At 49.6% G+C, this 20292-nt stretch overlaps 1 protein-coding gene across 1 annotated transcript in view; it reads right to left on the bottom strand.

Moving 5' to 3' along the window:
* Positions 1-20292, bottom strand: part of PIK3CB (phosphatidylinositol-4,5-bisphosphate 3-kinase catalytic subunit beta) — a 290809-nt gene that overhangs the window by 85516 nt on the left and 185001 nt on the right. Inside the window, exon 4 of the mRNA XM_075417523.1 lies at positions 18465-18562. The gene's annotated coding sequence lies outside the window, so the exon portion shown is untranslated. The remainder of the gene's footprint in view (positions 1-18464; positions 18563-20292) is intronic.

Raw genomic sequence — 20292 nt, 5'->3', positions numbered from 1 at the left:
AGCAGATAGGCATTCAAAAGGCTTTTACAGATTTCGTCTTAAGGATGTTGCAAGTGTCTAGAAACCTCCCTAATACCACTTCATGAGCAGCTAATCATAGCAATGTTTCTTTTGCCATAAACCCATTCTTCTACAGTAAGGTCAGTGCAAACAGAGTCACTGTGGCACCCCGAAATCAGCGGCAACCACGAACATTCAGCGCTCCGCTGGAACAAACGGGCACGCTTCCACCTCTCCATTCCGTGCATTTAACTGCGCAGGACCAGGACCAGGAGCCGTGAGCCCCTCCCTCAGACCAACCGGCTCTCCGACGCATCCCAGAACAGCACCCGCAGAGCGCTGTGAACGGGCACTGCGCAGCCAGCGCAGGGGAGATGCTGGGAACGCTCCTAACTTCTGAAGCAATGCCCTGCACGACATTTTGCTGCTAGACAATCCAGTCATCCGGACTCAGGAAGACTCGTGTTATTTCTAGGAATTACATTTCAGACGGTTTCTTTGAGCTACATACGCATCATCTTCATTTTTAGTCCTCAACAAGTAACGTTACTAAATCTGGCTAGATGCCACCAGAAAAAGATTGTTGCGGCATAAGAGGAAACAAGTGTATTACTTTCAAAACTAACAAATTAAGCCTGCCTATTTTTGAAACTCCAGGCTTTGTGCTAAATCGCTTTTTACAACATTTTGTATTGTAAGTAAGTATTGATTAAGCAAATCAAAGTATGTGTTTCAGCCACTCTGTCTGGCAATCTATCACAACAAGTCTGAAAGCTTCATTTATATGATTCATACGCCTTTAGATTAAACAACCATGCAAATGATGCCAAGTCTCTATTTATCGCAGCTTTGTCAGCGAAACAAATCATTCAGCAGGTGAATCATGAAATCGCTGCCTGTGTGGATGGTAAGCCAGCGCAGAAGGCAGCTGGGAGATGCCAGCTCAGCTGCACGCTCCCCGATCTACTTCTCCTTCCCGGCCCCTTCGCTGCGCCACTGTGACGTTGCCAATCCGAGCCGCCGAGCCCTTCTTGCCCTTTTCTCAAGACACAGCCCGTCTCGGGGCCGTTCAGAAAGTCCTCCAGACACATCAGGAAAACTGAAGCACAGCCCTCAGGGTTTGCTCGGGAGCGAGCGCTCGCTGCGTACGCCTCAGAGGCAAAGCGGGCTTTCATCTCCAGCGCGAGCAGCAGCCACCGAAACCGCTCCACCGTGCAGCGCGCTCCTCTCCTGCTTGCAGGGGGCTCACGGGGGCTCTTGTTGCAATTCTGCTCTACAGTGAAGACAGACTGACAGGACATCGCTGCTCAGAGAAGGGCTAGCCAGCTGGACAAGGCCAGGCCACCTTTGCAAGGGAACACATTCCAGCAGTTCATAAAAATGTGGCTGAGGAGCATTTTTTTTCATTCCTGGAATGTACCTCACTGCCAAAGAAGGTAGCTACGCTCAGGAAAATACTCCATGGGGAGCAAATACATTCTTCTGCAAAGCCATTCCTCCCTGCTCCACCCCGGCTGACATTGCACAAGTTGAATAATGCATGTCAAGGTATTAAGTAACACGTAAACATTTCCAGTAAATGTTTCTGCTGCAGGCCTTGGCGTAACTGGTATCGCTCCCCCCCCGATAATGGAAAAACAACTTCCTCAGTTCTTCTGCACCTAATATTAATGAAGCGTTTCCTACCAATCACCAGCTGGAATCTTCCGCCTCCCTATCTCCCAATATAGGTTTTAAAACCCTTGAAAACTTACCTAATGCAGCCTTACTCGGAGATGCCCTTCTCCGCAAGCCTCCGACTGGCCTTGGAGCCTACGCAATGGGTTAACACGATGTCCTGAAAATGTGACAGTTCTGGTAATATGTTTCAGGACAAATAACAAATTCCAATTGGAAACAAGCTGGGTTCTTCTCATATCACCAAGGATGTTTTATATGAACCCTTGGCTTCCCATCATGAATTGTTCAACAATACTTCTCCCCCCCGACCCCAGCTTTGGGATTATGTGTTTCCACATATTTTTTCCCCAGGGTGTGAGAGCACAGTGTTGGGAAGCCACAGCCCTTTCAATCTGGTAGAGGAAATCCCCTTGGAATTGAGTACCGCTTCAGACAGGCACGCTGTTTGCACAGCATATGCCGGTAATTCCTCTTCCTTTACCATCTACGACACTCCACAACAGGAGCAAACACAGTTCTGAGCCAACTAACCTAAAGGGGACATGCTTACAAACTAAAACAGCGCTGGGATGGAGATGGGCTCTTGAATCACCTCCATGAGACTGAGAGTCATCAGTCCCAAAGGAGAACTGCCCAACGAAATTTCTGGGATTTTCCACTGGACTTTGTACTTTCCCAAAGGGTTTTCTGTAGGAGAGACTGACCTAGGGTCAAGTATCTGAGGAACTCCCAGGCAACAACACTAAATTCCACTCGAAAAGTGCTTGGGCAAAAAATTTGAACAGAGCTGCTAAGTAGGAAGGTGAAGTCACGCATTTTCTATCTTTTTCCAAGTATAAACTATTTCTTTTAACGTCTGTTAGCTGCACAGGGCTGAGAGTTTGGGGTGAGCTGGAATGTTCTCCTTTGCGTATGTGAATCGTTTTCCTGGCAATCAAACTTGCAGCCCGGCTGAGGACACAACTCCGGCAGCGCTAAACATTACTCAGAACCAAGGGTCTCGCTGATTCTGAAAAATCCTTTTCGGTACATATAGATGCTCGAAAACAAAGCAGCTCAATGATCTTCCAAGCTGAAAGTATGGCAAACCAACGCTGGGTTTTAATGTGGTTTGACAGCAGTTCAGAAGCAATGGTGCACTTCGAGTCTTCTGGCATAACAAGGCGTAAGAACATCCAAAGAACAGGAGATTAATAACCTGGTTTGGTGTTTACTGACCATTTGGCTCCAACAAAACTTTTGGAAGATTGTCTTCAAGAGAAATTGATCTCCCTGGGCTTCATCGAGCTGCAGCAAGACTGCTCCCAGAGACAAACTGCAGCTGGCAATACCCGTGCTCCTGTTTGGGCAATACACGGAAAGGAGAAACACCAGGGAACAACCTCCCCAGCCCCTCTCTTTCCTCCAGCCTGCAGCAGCAGCCTTTTCTGCCTGATCTCCAGCATCTGGATGAGAAGTAATGGGTCAGCAGTACTGAATATCACAGCTCCCAACCCCAAGGCCACCGGCTCTTAGTAGGCTTCCCACCTCTGTACGATAACCGCAGCACCAGTATCAGTGACTGTTCACAGAAAATAAAGCACAGGGAACTGGAAATGATGGCCACCATGGCAAAATCAGATCACAATAACACGACAACTCTCGTGAATGCCTCAGTAACTGATGTGGGCTTATTTTTATGTCTGGGCTGACAAGGACAGGCACAAAGCAAAACCATGCCAGATCGAGCCTGTCCTGCTCAGAAAATTGTTTCCAGCAACGCAGCAATGAGTTAATGATCGCGTTACTGCTATCACAGGAATGCCAGTGCTCAGTAAGGAGTGTTTTGAAGAAAGGCTTTTGAGTGCCACTTCCCTGCTGCTTTTAGTTCCCCCACAGAAGAGAAGCTATTGGAAAGACCAATCCATCCGCAAACACCTTTGGAGAAAGCTTTGGCTAGCTGCTGCTGCTTTCCTAAGAAAGAGTAACTCACCGCATTCTTATTTCTTCTTTCTACTGTGAAATAATCTGTTTTGGTGAAAGATTAATAAAACTGCTGACTCCCAGACTTCCATGAACGTTACTGCCAGGGCTAACCGGTCTCTCAGAAAGGCCAGCGGCTTCTAGAATTCTCAAGAAGTCCATTCAGCTGAAATGTTGTTTGCTGTTTGTTTTCCAGTCAGGGCACTGAGGGCACCAAAGCCCAGGTACGAACTCTCTGTTCAGGAAGGAATGTGACAACAGCGAAGGAAATGCCTTAGCGCTGTGCACACTGTGCACACGTAGGGATGTCTACAATCCACTCCCCCACAATTTCACAGCAACTTGGCCTTCTGTCTTTTAATACACACGAGAAATGACCGACCTCGGCCGGACACGCACCGTAACCTCGCTGCTGCGGAGCAGTGTCTGGCAGGACCCCGGCAGCCCTGGCGCGGCCGCCCAGCCCTCCCTGCACGTGTCCGGCGTGCCGCAGCCTGCCCGTGAGCTGGGCGCAGGCTCGTTATCTGGCAGATAACGGTGACTATGGAAGGGCAAGACTGGATGGTAATGAGAGCCCCTACACACCTGGCCTACCCACAGATCTGCAGCCATCCTACCGCACGCTAACTCCCAGCACTCCGAGCAGAGGACGTGGGCAAGCCTGGCTCAGCTGCAGGGATGCAGATCGTACACTACAGCGAGCTGCTAAAGCAGAGCAGTGACGTCACGCCACTAACGAGAGCGCACTGCCTTTAACTACCCCCTGCAAAGCCAAGGGCATTTCTAATGCCACCATACGACTGCCACAAACACAGAATCATTTAAACTGAAACTTCAAACACATCCTTACCTTGCAATTAAACTGTAGTTAAAATTTCCTTTGCCAAGTACGGCTTCCAGTTAGGGTCAATCGATTACAGTGCGGACTAGAGGGGTGTTTCACAACAGCAAAGAGTATCAAGTATCAGCTCTCACGCACCTTAAAAAAGCCATATTTGTTCTCAAGCACCATTAACAACAAATGGATTCATACCTAGAACAGTCACAACACAGAAAAACTTCTCCACACTGGAGTGAAAAAAAAGTCTCGATTCGTGAAATACCATCTGTAAACTTAAAAACCGTCCTGTGCCAATTTCTTCATATAACATATCCAAAGTAACCTCTTAACTCACTATAATTTAACATTAGTGCTTTCCTTTAATAATGTAACTTAAACATGTATACTTAACCTTTAACTCTTGACTTTAATGCTAAATATTCCTTTGAGAAAAAGTCTTAAGTATTAGAGAGCGTACCTCATCTCTTCTAATCTTAGTCACACCTCAAGCTACCATTTTTCACAGACATACGTTAAAAAGAAATGCACGCAGACGTGGAAAATGAGGTCCTGTTGCAGGATGTCAGGTTTTCTAACAAAGAATATGCCATGACACTTTGTGGCTTAATCATTTTACACAAACCTAAGTATCGACGATGCTCAGCTAAATTATCATTTAGTAGAAACGTACCTTGAAACACTGAGCATGATTTCCCATTTTCTCTCCTTCCCCCATGATGACAGCTGAGGGAACAGACATGCAGCTCTAGAGCGGCTTGGCCATACGAACTCTATCACAAAAATGATTATTTCAAGTTGCTAAAGATCAGCTGATAACCTCCCCCAAAAGATGACAAAACCCTAATTAGTATCTGATAAAGCAGTGGGGCCATTGCACTGTGTAAACCCTGAATTAGAATGATAAGGTAGGGAGACTCCACCAAAGACACTTTGTGTTTCTCCTCGCAGCCAGCAGTAGCTCCTCTGGGGCCTGTCCCTTCCAGCACCGGCAGCGTGCCGAGTCCTGTAACAGGGATGTACGGGTTTTCCACGCCCTCCAAAAATATACCTGAAAGGGCTTTTGTAGCGTAGTTTAAAAGGACAGACTGGTGTCCCGTGCTACACATCTTGCCTGAAACAAAGCATTTTCAGATAAATCCTTTGGGGCAAACTCCGAGTAAATCACACCCCCAGTGAGATAACTCCTCACGTAACATCCAAGCAGACATACTCGGAGAGCACACGTAAGTCTGACCGCCCACCGGGAACGCCTGTGGCCCTGCCTGCAGACCATCAGAAACCTCTGCCACCAGGACGTGGCTCCTCCCAGCCTTTACACCAGAAACGAGTTCTCTCTCCCACCTGCGTTTCGTACTGGCAAGAATAGGCTCTTGCAGCTGGTAGACACGACCGATGCACTGAGGAGCAAACAACTCATCTGTACACCAGCAAAGTGCTTTGCGCTTAGCAAAGATGGCACCCAAACACATTAGGACCAGATTTAAGGCTTCTAAAGTGAGGCAACGACGAATGAATGCCTGAATTGCAAGTTCAGTGCCTGTTCTGCATTACTGCGGTGGCTTCGTTCAAGTTCTTTGACAGATCCTGAGATACTGAGTATCTTCATTAGCAATCTGCTGCCTCAACGCACAGAAAAATCACGCTCTGTTTCGCACTCTGGGTCTGCAGCGATCAGTTCCGCATACCCGCACACGCAGCCTTACACACGAGGGATGAGCCTGCCAAGGTCACCCTCTTCCTCAAGCAGCCTGTGCTCAGAGCCGGTCAGGTTCTGCACGCTTTGCCCTTTTCCATCCGTCCCATCTGTTCATAGCCTTTCCATCTAGTTGACTATGATTTTCCTCGGTTTCAAATTCACCTTTTTCCTTTCAGTTTTTCCTATCTATCTGATGTACATTGTAATGATATTAAGGGGAAATTTATGAAGGAACTAGCTTAATTCCATTTCTTTCCACAGCGTTTCTCCAAACTGGCTGGCTGAGCGTGACCTTTTCAAAGGTATTTGGCAGAGGCGTGTCATTTGTCTAGTTATTTTTCCAGTTTTTGTCAGTGTGAGTTTTAAAATCGGTATCAAATGATTTTTGTTACATCAGATCAGAAACATGCTCTCTAGCTGAGCTGATGTCTCTAACTCCTTAAAACTGCAAGAGACAACTGAAGCACACAGTGGAAGAAACACACAGAAGTCTGGTTTGTGGCCAAAATTCCACTTAGATATAGAGCACGAGGGGGAGAAAAATTACATCTCTTGAACAGTATGTCCCAAGTGTTTGTTAAGAACTGTTTTCTTTCTGAATCTCAAATCAACAGCAGTCTGAAATCAACAACGCTAGATCTGGGCTTGGTGAGATCTGCTGAAAACACAACGGGACAACAGCTCATCCTGCTGCCCTGCCACCTCCAGTAAGTTACGTGTCCATGGCACGTGCAGACCAAGTTAACTGCTTCTCAAAGCTTTTGTTAATCACCGATTGGTGTGTCTGTTCTGGATGCTAGGGTGGAATCAGGAGACCAGTTCAAATACCTTCTTACAGCTGCTGCTGAGTCGCAACTATTTTAAAAGATTGAGTACGACAGGTCAGAGAGAGGAACAAAGAGTTTTATTCATGGAAACTCTTACCAGCCTTCAAAGCAAGTCATATGAGAGATATATGCATACATATATTTTTATAGCTAGTGCCTAAATCAGGAACAAGATAAAAAAAAAAATCTCAATGGCCCTCATGAACTACTTCCCTTCTCTCCACATTCTCCTGCTCACTTTGGATGATACACTGTCCCCTTTATTTTTTTCGTCCTCTTATCCCTTGTCTCCCCACTCTTCTCATCCTATTGCATCTTGACTTCATGTGGGATTCAGAGATGCGACACACCAAGTTCCGGCATTCTGGAAATCTGGCAATTCCCAGCTATGAAAAGACCCTCCCATCTTGCCTCCCCCAAACAAGCTATTAATAAAAAGCACAGGAGCAAAAAACAAAACAGCATAACCTAGGACTGCTTAAAATTATGGTGTCACCTGTCCTGAGTATTCCCAGTTTAAAGCAAAGTGATCAAACTACGCTGGCAGAAGCCAGTAACAAAAGCAGCTTAAACTGTCTAGGATTATTTTCAATATTATAGTTCTAGGAAGTACGTAGAAACCGCAACCCCACAACTGTGCCAGAAATCCGGAGGGACGGGGCCGCCTTCTCAGGGTGCATCTGACCTCCTCAGCCTGGCTGCAGGTTCTGGCTCAGGCATTTCGTCTCCGCCAGCCTGCCTATGCCTCCCCACACCTGCCTCAAACTAACTGCAGTAACAGAGCGTTCAGCGATGGGACTTGCACTCTCCTGTACGTTAGAGGTGAAGAAGACAGGAGCACCCCACGTGTGTCACGTGCCTCTGTCACTGCGGTGTGGTCTCACAGATCTGTAGAGCTCCGGAGAGAGGAAGCACCCCAGGTCGGCAGCCCACACGCCAGCCGGTCGCAGCACCTCTGCCACCGACGCCAAGCATCCCTGCGCAACTTGGGCTAGCGAAGGCAGACAGCCGAGCTTCGCGCAGAACCGCGGCACAGAGCCTGCTTTCTGGTTCGCTTATCACCACGACACCGTTCAGAAAACAAGGCCAGCACATGTCCACGCTGCTTCCCGCTGTTGGCCTCTCATCCGCCTGCCAAGTCCCGTTTCGGACACAGAGGCTTTGGGGCTGCCTTCTTGGTACGTTGCGTCCTCTCCCCGCTACGAGAGGCGGATGTCCCACGGGGACACGGTCACCCGCGACCCGCTCCTTCAGCCACCCCAGGGACTGCGCAGCAAGGCTAACCGGGCTGCAGCTCCGAATCTCCAGGGGATGAGGACGCGCGGTGCGTGAGCGCCCAAATGTCCATGCTCAAAGCAAACGGTACCACGCATCCAACGATACCCCAGCCAAACGAGTACAAAGCCGGAACCCAGCTCTCCTAAGCAAGCTATGTTCACACGTACTTCATAGCAGGGGAAGAAATACGCCAGTTTAACGTGGTAGACATAAATGAGAAAAATTGTCAGAGGCAAAATCCACTAGGAAAAAGGCCATTTCCTCACCCTCTGACTTTTGGAACTCGACCAGGACAAGCTGACTGGGTGAGGCAGAAGAGCTAGCCATTCCACCGGCTGAACAGGGGGGAAGAATAAAGAAAAGGAAAGAAAGAAAGAAAGAAAACGAGTGACAGCTGTTCCCACATGAACACTTCGTGCCATCCAAACCGGGCAGCTATGTTAGAAACCACTTCTGCGCACTTGGAGAATTCAAGGTTTGAAGTCAGCCAGGGCAGTTGTTTTCCGAGATGTAATGAAATACAGATAGCGACTTCTGACGTTGAAGGAAGAGATAACGAGAGCGAGAGGCAAACTTCTAGCTGGATGAAAAACTGGCTATGCAGACAACCACCTCTGAAAGGGGTAGAGGACGCCACAGCAGCTAGCGGGATTTACACCTGCACAACAGAACAGCATTGAAACCAGACACTTAGGCATCCCTAAATGGTACCAACTGCTTTATTGGTAGGTATAAACAAGTTTACAGCCTTAGAGGATTACTATCTGCCTTGCCATACAGGAAAGCAAAATCGTTTCTTTTAGAGGAACTCAGAGTTACTCAACAAAATTAATCTTCTCCAACAGGAAATGCCTGCCAGCACAGGTGGAACTACAATACGCCGGCTGTGCAGCTGGGGAGCATGAAAAATGGGATTTCCGTGTTCCCATCTCGCCCACCAAAACCAGAGTGCACTGTAAAACATGCAGCTGAAAAATCAGAAATAAAGCAAGTGAAAAAATTCAAAGTAGGACTATCAAAGTCACCTAGGTCATCCGTAAGCAAGTTCCCTGCAGTATTAACTAAGGCTTGAGCCCCTCCGAGGAAGCTACCGTCACTCTGAGAGCTGCCGTACAGGGCAAAGGAAGTTCACCTGCATCTGTATTTTAGGAAACAAAGTTGAGAGGGCACTTTGCTGACTTCTGCCGTCAGCTGTGCTTCCGAAGGAGCCCCATAACGTGTACTGACAACACCAGCCTCTCTCGGCCATCCCCTCATTCTCTGTGACTGTATTTTGAAGTACGGTTTACAGTTACTCGCTGGACCACATCACCAAAGGTGAATGGCAGGACGGAACTTTCCTTCCCATTGAGATGTTACTTGGGTTAAAAGTCAAGACAAGAAACGGACATTCCTTGTTAATACTTACTTGTCTGCAGCACTTGAATTGGGGAGGCATGTAGGAAAAAGGGATACAAGGAGTCATTTCCATTGCTTCACAGTTCTGTGTTTCTGACTGGAAGCAAAAGGACTTGGGGACATGTGGAGATGACGCACGTCGTCACTACTTGTAGGGTATGCCTGCACCCTCTGCTCTGAACACGAAGGCTGTGTTTAAGTTCAGCCTAGGATAAACAGTATTTTTTCATGACAGCTTATTTCAAGCTCCACAAAGCCATCTGTATCAAAAGAACAACGCAGGGCAGATTTCAGTGGAACTAAAAAACAACAACAAAAAAGGTGTCTACAATGAAAACAACTAACACAAATAGCAGCACCAAAGCTTTGTTTAGGCTAGGGAAAGCTCAGTAAGGCACTGATAAAAAGCTCTAGGAGTGGGATACTGAAAGGTGTGTTTTCATCAGAAAAGTAGTCCCTCCTCCTCAAACCACCTCAGTACTTCTAACCCCACAGAATGACCCTGTCTCATCTGATGCCCCAAAGCAAACGAGTAACTGAACCAAGCGCAGATTAACTTCCTTTAACTCCAGATATACCATCACCACACCTGCTCACTGAGGGCAAAGATATATTTACAATTAATAAAAATAATGCAGGGGGAGGCATGACATTTTTTTTCTTTCTTTTGAACAGACGCAGGCAAGTAGCTCTCTATTTAGACCATTCGAAAACTAACTTTTCTCACACATACATTTCAGTCAATATCATAGACAGGTATTCACATTATTATGTTACTCTTTCAAAAATTTATGCTCCATTTTCAAAAGCCACTGAACCCATGGGACACTTTAGTAGCCAGTGCAGTATGGTACCGCACAGCAAACACACTCTCGGGAATGACCTGAGTACATGCAATGGAGGCAGTAAAATGAGTAAGACCACGTAGCTGGTCTTTCATTTCAACCTGGATACCAGTTCCAGCAAGAAACTAATACATATTCATGAAAACAAATGTCCATCGAAGCCACAAAAGCAATTTAATGCTTACATGTACGCTGCCAATATTATGTCAGAGCTGTGAGTAACCTGACAAAGGAGGCTGGAGGTGGAACTGATGTGGAAGCTGGGTCCAAAACGAACGTATCCTCTTCACCAACATGAAGTCCATTCTCAGTCTGGCCTCTGCGATTCAGGCTGCTACACTTAATATTGAAAGTAAATATACAGGAACGATTAAAACAATTTTCCTCCTGGCCATATTGGTGAGGGAAGGTGTTCCACTGAAGGAGAAGACAAAAATGACCCCATGAATTCACAGACATGCTCTTCCTCTTAAGATGGATTGGTAAGACACAATTTAACGTAAGGTAACTTCGCAATGTTGAGATAATGTCATAATGTTTTGCTCTCTACAAGACACAATGAAAGCCCTGGTTTTGGTCGCTACGTTAAGTAAGGTGAGAAATTGTGTTTTAAATAAAAAGCTATCCTAAATTCCTGGCAAATGACAAGGTTTAGGTCAGCTCTAAAACAAATGTGTCAGCTGGAAGAGGGCATCTATGTGAAAGATTAATAATGATGAAAACCAAACTTTTTAAAAAGTAATGCTTGCTGATTTTGTCATCACCTGCAAGACTGGTTATGTTAATAATTCTTCACATTATTGCAAGTAGACTGAAAATAATTAACAGTTCACAAACAACCTTCCCACAGAAGCTTCACTGCCAATATTGTTTTGACTGACTACACTTAATAAAAAATATAATCCCAAATATCAGGCCTTGAACACAAACTCCTTATATCCGAGTTACTTTCATGAAAAGTAACAACAAAGCGCTCTGTCACAGCGTTACCCTGTCAAGGGTAACTGAGCTCCTGGATCACAGCGTCACTGGGGAGTTCTGATCTCACTGTTCACAACTCGATTAAAGCCCCTCCTGTTCATGAACTGGAGAAGCCGATTTGATGTATATGCGCAGGGGTCCCACCACGGAGCTACCACAAATGCTCAGGAGCCAGAGGGCGAGAACCAGGGTACTGTGATGCTTTCAAAAATTCAGAGCTTAGCTGACTACGATGTTTAGGGGGTGCTCACTAAAGCCTGAAGGCTATCCGTCTCACCGCGCAAGCTCTTTCCTGCTCTTGTTCGAAGTAGCTGTGAAACAATGGTCAGTCGGTAACACATCTCAAGCCAGCAATAAGGAACGCCTGCCAGGACACAGGACTGTGAGAGAGGATGAAGAGGAAGAGAAGGAAATGGAGAATAAAGCAAAAGATGGAAGTGGGGAAGGTCAGAAGGTTGTTTATACATTTACAATATCTCTAAAATAAAGTCACACCCCAGAGAGATGCAGGTGGCAAACTGATGTCATTAGAAAAACCACAATGGTTCAGAGACAAGGCTCATTTTTGCCAAGGATCCTGTTTCCAGCACTGCTCATACCCAGATGTTGCAGAGGAAGGTTCCCAGCCACAGCGTTCGACAGACTTAAATGCGATTCCTGCAGATCTGGCCAGAAAAGTTTTGCTAAAATTCACCAGCAAGTTAGAGAAATATTACACAAGGCAAAAAATTAGATCCGCTGTTCGGAACACGGCATCCACGGTCAATAAAGTTCAGAACCTGCTCATGGCATTTATCCTGCACTTGGTACAGCACACAGCATCCCAGCAAAACTCCCAGGTCCTAAAAACTTCCATATATGCCTCAAAAGCATGGAAAATAAACCTGGCTACTCACTGCTCTGTGAGCCTAGGAACTAGGCCACTGGCGTGCCCACAGTGCAGAACCCAGCGAGGCGCGGGAGGGACTCGTGTGGCCACACACACCACGCAGGCTTCTGGAGCACAGCCTCAAGACTCCTACAGGCCACCTACTCCTGGGGAAGCAAGGGCCACGCCGGGATGAGGCGGCAGTCAGTGCTTCACTCGTGGATGCTGTCCAGGCGAGAGACGGACAAGATCGACTGCATTCATTTCTCATCCCTCCGCTAATATTGGATCTTGGCAACCGCTGCCTGGGGCTGCTCGCAAACCTCCCTTCGGAATGTGTCCCTTCTGAAAATTGTGGCTTTCTCCAGGGAAACAAGCTTTCCGCTAAAAGCACTCGCTCTGTCTAGGATTTTCTTTCTAGAATTGTCACAGGATCTACTACCTTCTGTTTTTCAACACAAGCTCGGTTTTGCAGCTGGAGGCACGCCCAGAGCACAGCTCCCCCGCGGCAGCGTGACATCACCCCGCGGGGCGATGACGTCACAGCTGGGGACACACCACCCACCAGGGAACCCAGGCTGCAGCTCAGGCAAAGCTCTCAGTCACAACTATCCAAAACTTTAAAATAAATATACTGCAAGCGTTGGCAAAAGTAACACGCTCCGCTTTAAAATTCTCTGCAAAAATAACGCGTCTGGTGATGGGCTTTCTGGGGACCCTTCTGGCCGCCGCTGCCAGAGACGGAGCCAATTACACCCGGGACGCAGACGGCCCCGGCAGCGGGAGCCACTGCCAGACTCCTCCCGTGCTTGGGAATGGCGGGCAGGTGGCTGCTCCCGCTCCCAGCGCCCGCCCGCCCTCGCTGCCAAAGGGACCAGGCTCGCCAGGGAGTGCTGCCCGTCCCCCTGACAGCGCCGCAGGTTACGCACCCATCTTCGAGCCTAACGTACAGAAACTACGACTGGGACACCGCGTGCCAGCGACTGCTCCAGACAGTGACCCGTGGGCACTGGGCGGCCCTCTGGGCCCCGGCAGCCGTCCGGGCGCTCCTGCAGGACGCGGCGCCTGCAAGCCGCAAACCCCAGCGTGCGCACGCGCGTGCCGTCCAGGCTCTGCGCTCATCGGAGCCCGCCCAGGCGGCTCACCCTTTCGCGGGCCACCGACTCCGCTGACCTCCCGTGTGTTACAAACGCCAGTAACACCCAACAGCCTGAAACTGAAAATACCTCTGGTCTGCCAAGAACCAACCTGACGGACAGACCTCCTGGTAACTCCGAGACCAGCTCATATGATGCCGCACCGATTGGCCCAGCGCTGCAAGTGAGCGGCTTAACTGGAACAGAAAAACGGGGCGGATGAATCACCGCTGAGGAAAACACCTTGCTACAGAAGACGGGCAACATTCATGCTTTACATCGTTAACAGAATTTGAGGTTACCATTCAGGACGGCACCTGTGGAAAACATTTGAGGAAAAAAGCTGAAATGTTGTTTAACTGTGAATTCTCGCCATTGACACCCCCACAGTTTGACACACGCTGGCAGGCTGGAGGTGTTGGCCTCAACCCGCTGCCCCGCTCCCAGCAGCTCCCTTCCGCCCCCGCCATCAGCACTGCCCCAAGGCACCGCTGCCTGCCCGGGCAGCCCGCCAGAAGCCAGGCTGGCAGAGCCCTGCCAGCGTGCCAGCGCCACGCACCGCAGCCCCATCAGCGTGACAGTGCCACGCACCGCAGCCCCATCAGCGTGCCAGTGCCACGCACCGCAGCCCCATCAGCATGACAGTGCCACGCACCGCAGCCCCGCCAGTGCCACGCACCGCAGCCCGGTCAGTGCCACGCACCACAGCCTGGTCAGTGCCACGCACCGCAGCCCCATCAGCGTGCCAGCGCCACGCACCGCAGCCCCATCAGCGCGACAGTGCCACGCACCGCAGCCCCATCAGCGTGACAGTGCCACGCACCGCAGCCCCATCAGCATGACAGTGCCACGCACCGCAGCCCCGCCAGTGCCACGCACCACAGCCCGGTCAGTGCCACGCACCGCAGCCCCATCAGCGTGCCAGCGCCACGCACCGCAGCCCCATCAGCGTGACAGTGCCACGCACCGCAGCCCCATCAGCGTGCCAGCGCCACGCACCGCAGCCCCATCAGCGTGACAGTGCCACGCACCACAGCCCGGTCAGTGCCACGCACCGCAGCCCCATCAGCGTGACAGTGCCACGCACCGCAGCCCCGCCAGCGCCACACACCGCAGCCCTCATATTCCTGTTCTCTTGGCTGTCATAAGCAGCAAGAAGGGTGTTCATCAGCAGAGGAGCTTGACTTAATGGTCTCTCGTAATTTTAGCACTCACAGAAAGGTCTAATGAGAATTTTCAAACCTACAAAGTTGGAAAATATGCTAAAAATGCAGCAACATATTTTGGCAGCCTGACATTCTTTTCATGCTTGTTATGGGCAATGACTTGCAAGGAATGATATCAACTCCAGACCCTCCCCTCTGGCCATGCTGGTCACAGACAGGGCTCTGAGCAGGGCGGGAAAGCCCACGCCACAGAACAAAGCGACCCAAAGCAGCCTCCACCTGCAGCTTCCTTTTCCAGGCTCCTCTGGAGCCTGTGCTCAGGCGTTTTTTGCTTCATGGATCCTCGGCGCCAGAGCTCTCCCCTCCCCTGGAATGAGCAAAGCCCTCCATGACCGACTTGACAGCACTTTACCAGCAGCTTTCATGGATCTGTAGGTTAAACTGTGCTTTGAGCGGACTCCACTCCCTTTCGACACCCTGGTATGACCACCTACGCCAAGAGAGCCAATGTGTCATCTTAAAGACGCCGGAGAACACTCAGCAGCAAAGGCACTGCTGGCTCTATTTCTGCACAGAGTGTCCCTAAGCCAGCTCCTGAACTCCAGCTTCCAGCTTCCTCCCACAGAGCACGGCCAACCCTTCACTCCTTCCGCCCTCCACCAGCCGCCCCTGCGCAGAGGACGTCTCCAAGTCAGGCTGTTCGCCACACACCGAACGCAGCTGTGGCACCTCAGCATCCCCAGAAAGGGTAAAAATAAGTACTAAGGTACTGCCGAGACAAGTCTGACTTGCTCAGTTTCTTGCCCTTGCTGTGAAGAAACCTTCTGTCGAACGTCCGCTGGCACAGTTGGATTTCTCAGCCCGCAGCCGGCTTGTCTGCCCAGCCTGACTTACGTACTCCCGACCGCAGTTTCGTCTCACCTCGCTGTCCCTTATCGGGGTATTTCGCATTCTTCAGATCCTGACAGCACAGGCCTCTCCCTCGACACTTCCCAGGACCTTTGTATTCCTGCCGTTATCTAGTGCTGCCTTTTATTCTTCCTGCCTTTTCTTTTTACTATTTTACTGCCGTGTCTCATTACACACCTGGAGGAGGGCAAGTTTCCTGGAAGAAGGCTCATGGAAAAAGATCTTGCCTCACTGATCTTGCCTTATCTGAGCAAGTAAGGGAGCCAGGAGCTATTTACATATTTCCTGATAAGCAGCAAGAATGTCCTGATGGCCCTGTGAAGTCCACAAGGAGCTGGCTTTGTGTCGTTCCATATTTCTTGCTTGTCTATGCTTGCCCAAGTCTGATCCACTAACAGTATTAAACATGCTTTTACATATTGTTATAACATTATTTGGAGGAAAAAGCAGTATCGTACTCTTGAATTTAGCCACTGAAGAGATGATATTGCCAATACTTAGCATTTAAAAATCAAGCAAATTACTTGAAAAGTATGACTTTTTCATATTAATTACCAGCTAATTTCTGCCCGAACTATTAGGTTACAGCTACGTCTTATTTCTAAGGTTTTTCATGCAACCACTGGGGCAAAAATTGTATTTTATAATATATTAATTTAAATTCTTTACTTTTTTATAAGGACTACAGTTGGATTTTTGGTGTTTTGTTTTTGAAGGGTGACAATTTCTTTTATTAACATAACTTCAAAGATCTGGAATCTTACGAGAAAGCCTAAACCCAGAAAACACACCCCCACCACCCCACCCCCCCCCAGCATCAGATGTGCTGAGGCTCGAGGCTGGCAACACCGCCGGGAGCCCGTCCTGCGCTGGCACACGGTGACCATGCGAGTGGGCAGCGGCCGCTGCTCCCCGGGCCCGCTCCGCGTGCCGTCCCTCCCCGTTGTCGCAAGGCCTGGGGAGGGAAACGCTGGGGAACACCGGCCCGTCGCTCCCAAACGCTTCCCTCTCAGCAAGCGGTCTCTGCGTGTTCCGGACGCAGCAGACTGCCGAGCGTGTCTTGCCCCGCTGCTAAGCAGTATGACGGTAAGCGTCGGCCGTGGGATGACTGGCTGCTGGAGGAGAACCATTTCGCTGACAGCAAACAAAACCAAAAGGAAGCCAAGCCGCAGCCTCGGGAGGAGACGCCAGCAGCTGTGAGAGGAAAGCACGCTGACTGCCTCCGCAGAGGCTGCCGGCTGCTTTCAGGGACCAGGTTATTGCTCTGCTGGGAACTCTCTTGTTCCCACTAATCTCATTCTTTAATTTTTCATTAGACACTCGACCTGTTATGACTTTCAAAGTGCCTAATTCCAAGTTTCATCTTACTAACAGCACTTACCAAGCCCTAGCACTTGGAAAATACCTCTAACACAGCTGCTTTGACCCTCAGTTTGGATTACAACATAAAAAACTACCAATCTGGTCAACTAAAGTTGGTCGGTCACCTGTCAGTCCTTGACAGTCCCACTCATCCTGCCCTGACATTCACCTGGTGCAGCGCCAGTCGCAAGCAGATTAAAGGAATATCTATTAACTTCTGGTTCTTCTAATCATTAAAACCAAACCCTGCTGTGGACACATTTCCTGAATTTTGCAAAGCTTATCTAGATGCAGTTTGGACACAACGCTGACTTTAAAGCACTACAGATAGGCCATTTGCACAAAGAACCTCCCCCCGCGGAGCAATCAAACGACAAGCTTCCTGCCAAGGAGCAACTTCCACCAGCTCGACCCAGATGAGCCCGACACTAACTCAGGACCTCGAAGATGGCAAAGCTGAGGCCTGAAACACATGATTCCACGCGTCCATCTGCCACCATACCAAATCCCAGCCCAAACACTTACATGTGGAAATCCTTCTTCACTTGGTTTTTGAACAATCATGCTCATTCATAGTCTGGTAAGCTGCTGAGGGAAACGGGGCGAGTTCTGTGCAGTTCTGCGCGTGATACTTTATTCAGCTAAACATTACTGAGCTACTTGCTGTGCCTGACTCTAGCAGTGCTGGGAAGGGAATGCGGAACTCCACAGAAGAGGGCAAGGGGGGCTGAGGAAGTGGTGGGGCATCCTCTGCCACAGGGCAGGAGATGAAGGCGTAGGTGAGGAAGAAAGAGGTGCTGGCAGAGGGACGTTAGGGATGGGCAAGGCTGCCAAAAGTGTTTCTGGGTGCTGGCACTGCTGGAGCATGAGTGCTCGCTTGCTGCCTATGTGAAAGGAAAGAGCTGGCAGAAGGAAGGCCCAGGAGCTGACTTTAATCCCCAGCACCAAAGGCTCCAGCTGCTCCCTGCGAACAGCTTCTGGGGTGAGTGCCCCAAAGGCCAGGGCAGCCCAGCTGCCCACCCGGGGACCCTGGGGGACAGGCAGCAGGGCCGACAGATGCACGAAGGGCACACGAACCATGTGGCACCTAGGCAGGTTGCAAGGGCTGAGGAAAGTCACATTTCAGTGCGCCGGGCACTGCGCAAGCATATTGTAAATAATCACCCCCGTACCACGGACCGTGCAGTCTGGGAGGAAGCCTTGCACTCACCGCCCCGCTAACAGCCTTGACCTTGAAACAGTCCGGAGAGCGGGGCTGCAGGGGAGCGAAGCAGCAGAACGTTTGCAAGCAGCGGCACTCGAGCAGAAAGATATCCCTGCGGCACGGGATTGCCCACCGGTGCACGACCCCACGGCGGCGTGCAGCCAAGCGCAGTGCCTCTGCGAGGGCAGCTGGCAGGGGGCTGTCTTGCCCGCAGCTCACCTCCCCGCGACCCCCAGGCTCAGCCAAGCAGCACCGGCAATTGGAAAACACGCTGCGCTTGCGCTGTGGAAAGAGCCAGCGGGCTCACTCACCTGCCAGCTCGCTGCCCACTGCGCCCACCTGCTCCACGGCCTGCGTCTTCGTGATGCAAGGTGGCATTCATCCTGACGGACGCCAGCCAGATGTTTCCCTGTGAAAAAGCAAGGATGCTTGTGGGGCGGACTTTCAGACAGCCACCGTCTGCAAAGTCGCTGTAATGCTTTTTAGAGTCTCTGGGATATTTTTATATTTGTTCATTGTAAGGTCTACCAACTGCTACAACATAGCAAGGGCTGCAATAACAGCATTACACGTTAAGGATGGCTTTAATTACGTATACAGTATCTATGTAAATGCCAGATAGCATCTTCTGCGTGAAAGGCAGGGTTGGTTTGTTTGCTTCTTATCCTTACAGTATGGAATCTTACTGCTTCTTATGATGCAATATTAATTTGGTTAGACTTAATTTAACTACTTTGGTTGGTAATTAAGTTACCATTGCTTAAATAACAAAAAAAACCCAGTATCGTCATGAAGTATTTCTGTCAGGGTGGCTGCTAAAATATCTCCATCAGGACTACATCTCTGCTGTGCAAGAGGCTGTGAAAAAACACATACACAAGAAAACCAGGGCCAGACAACCCCATCTGCCTTGTAACGCAAGGAAGCTGCTGCTGAATGGCAGGTGCCTGGCATCTCTGGAAATGGAGTACAGGTGCCTGTTTGGCACCAAAAGCAAAATTCTTCTCAATCAGATATTAGTTTGAATACGCCTTGGCCTGAGGGTGACGCCCAACATTACACCAACAATCACTAAAGCAGCTTTTGTTTCACCGCTTTGCTTCAGCCATTTCCATCTGTTTGGCTAAACTCTCAGGCACCAGAGAGTAAGCTCATAGCGACGATGCGCCCGTGCAACCCAAGTTACCGAGAGGTAAAGCAGCTTCACCAAGGTAGTGGTAACCCAGTGGCTTACCCTGAACCGTGCTGCTGTCACACTTGTGCTAAGCAGTTGGGCTCCTGTTCAAGCAGGAGCAAACAGACCAGGCCCTTGCTGAGTCCCTGGCACAGGCAGAAGAACCCCAACACCCTGCGACTGACAGCAACACTTAAGGCACCGCACACAAAGGAATGGGGGTCTTTGAATTTTCGACAGGAGCAGCTTCCCCTAATGTGGTCTGGCCAGCCAGGCTGGACTGTGGTTTGAGGCCAAACGCAAGCATTAACTCCCGATTGACACAGCAGCCACGGAATAAAACTGTTTGGTTGATTATGACCGCTCCAGAACATCATGCGTAAGGTACAACGTTACATGCATGCTGAAGAAACAGAACCAACCCCACAGATTGCCAGGACAAAGGTTACCAACACAACTTCAGCTTAGTTCTCTCCTCTACACACCGCGGGGCACAGTCCCGATTCCTTGTTTCTCCCGCCTGACTTTATCAGTGAAGCTCGAGCCCAGACTCTCCCTCTCAGCTCTCAGGGAGAGGTTGCTCGCCTGCTCTCTCTCCCAGCTGAACAACAAGGGAAACGCTGGTGTGGGCCAGGAGAACACATACCTGACAGCGAGTCACACAAGCGTTTGTGAGCCAGCAAACAGCATCTCTGGGTCTAGCCTCGGCTCTGGACGCAGAGCAGCCCAAGCCATCACGAACAAGAGGCCCAGCCATACCAGCAGGCAGATTGGTTTCAAAAGGCGATACGGCAAAGCGGATGCACCTCGCTGCTTTGTAAGCCCCGGCTCTACTCCCAGCTCTGTATGCAGCCTGCTTGCTGGCAGTTCATCTGACCAGATGACCACTGCCTCCCTACAGGCAGGATAACTGGCTTTCAGCAGTGTATACTATAGTATATAGTTATATATACAACTGTTATATA

This window comes from Opisthocomus hoazin, chromosome 4 (genome assembly GCF_030867145.1).
Source record: "Opisthocomus hoazin isolate bOpiHoa1 chromosome 4, bOpiHoa1.hap1, whole genome shotgun sequence".
NCBI classification, from domain to species: Eukaryota; Metazoa; Chordata; class Aves; order Opisthocomiformes; family Opisthocomidae; genus Opisthocomus; species Opisthocomus hoazin.
The sequence above is the reverse complement of the archived record's forward strand: the minus strand, read 5'-3'. Positions and strand labels throughout refer to the sequence as shown.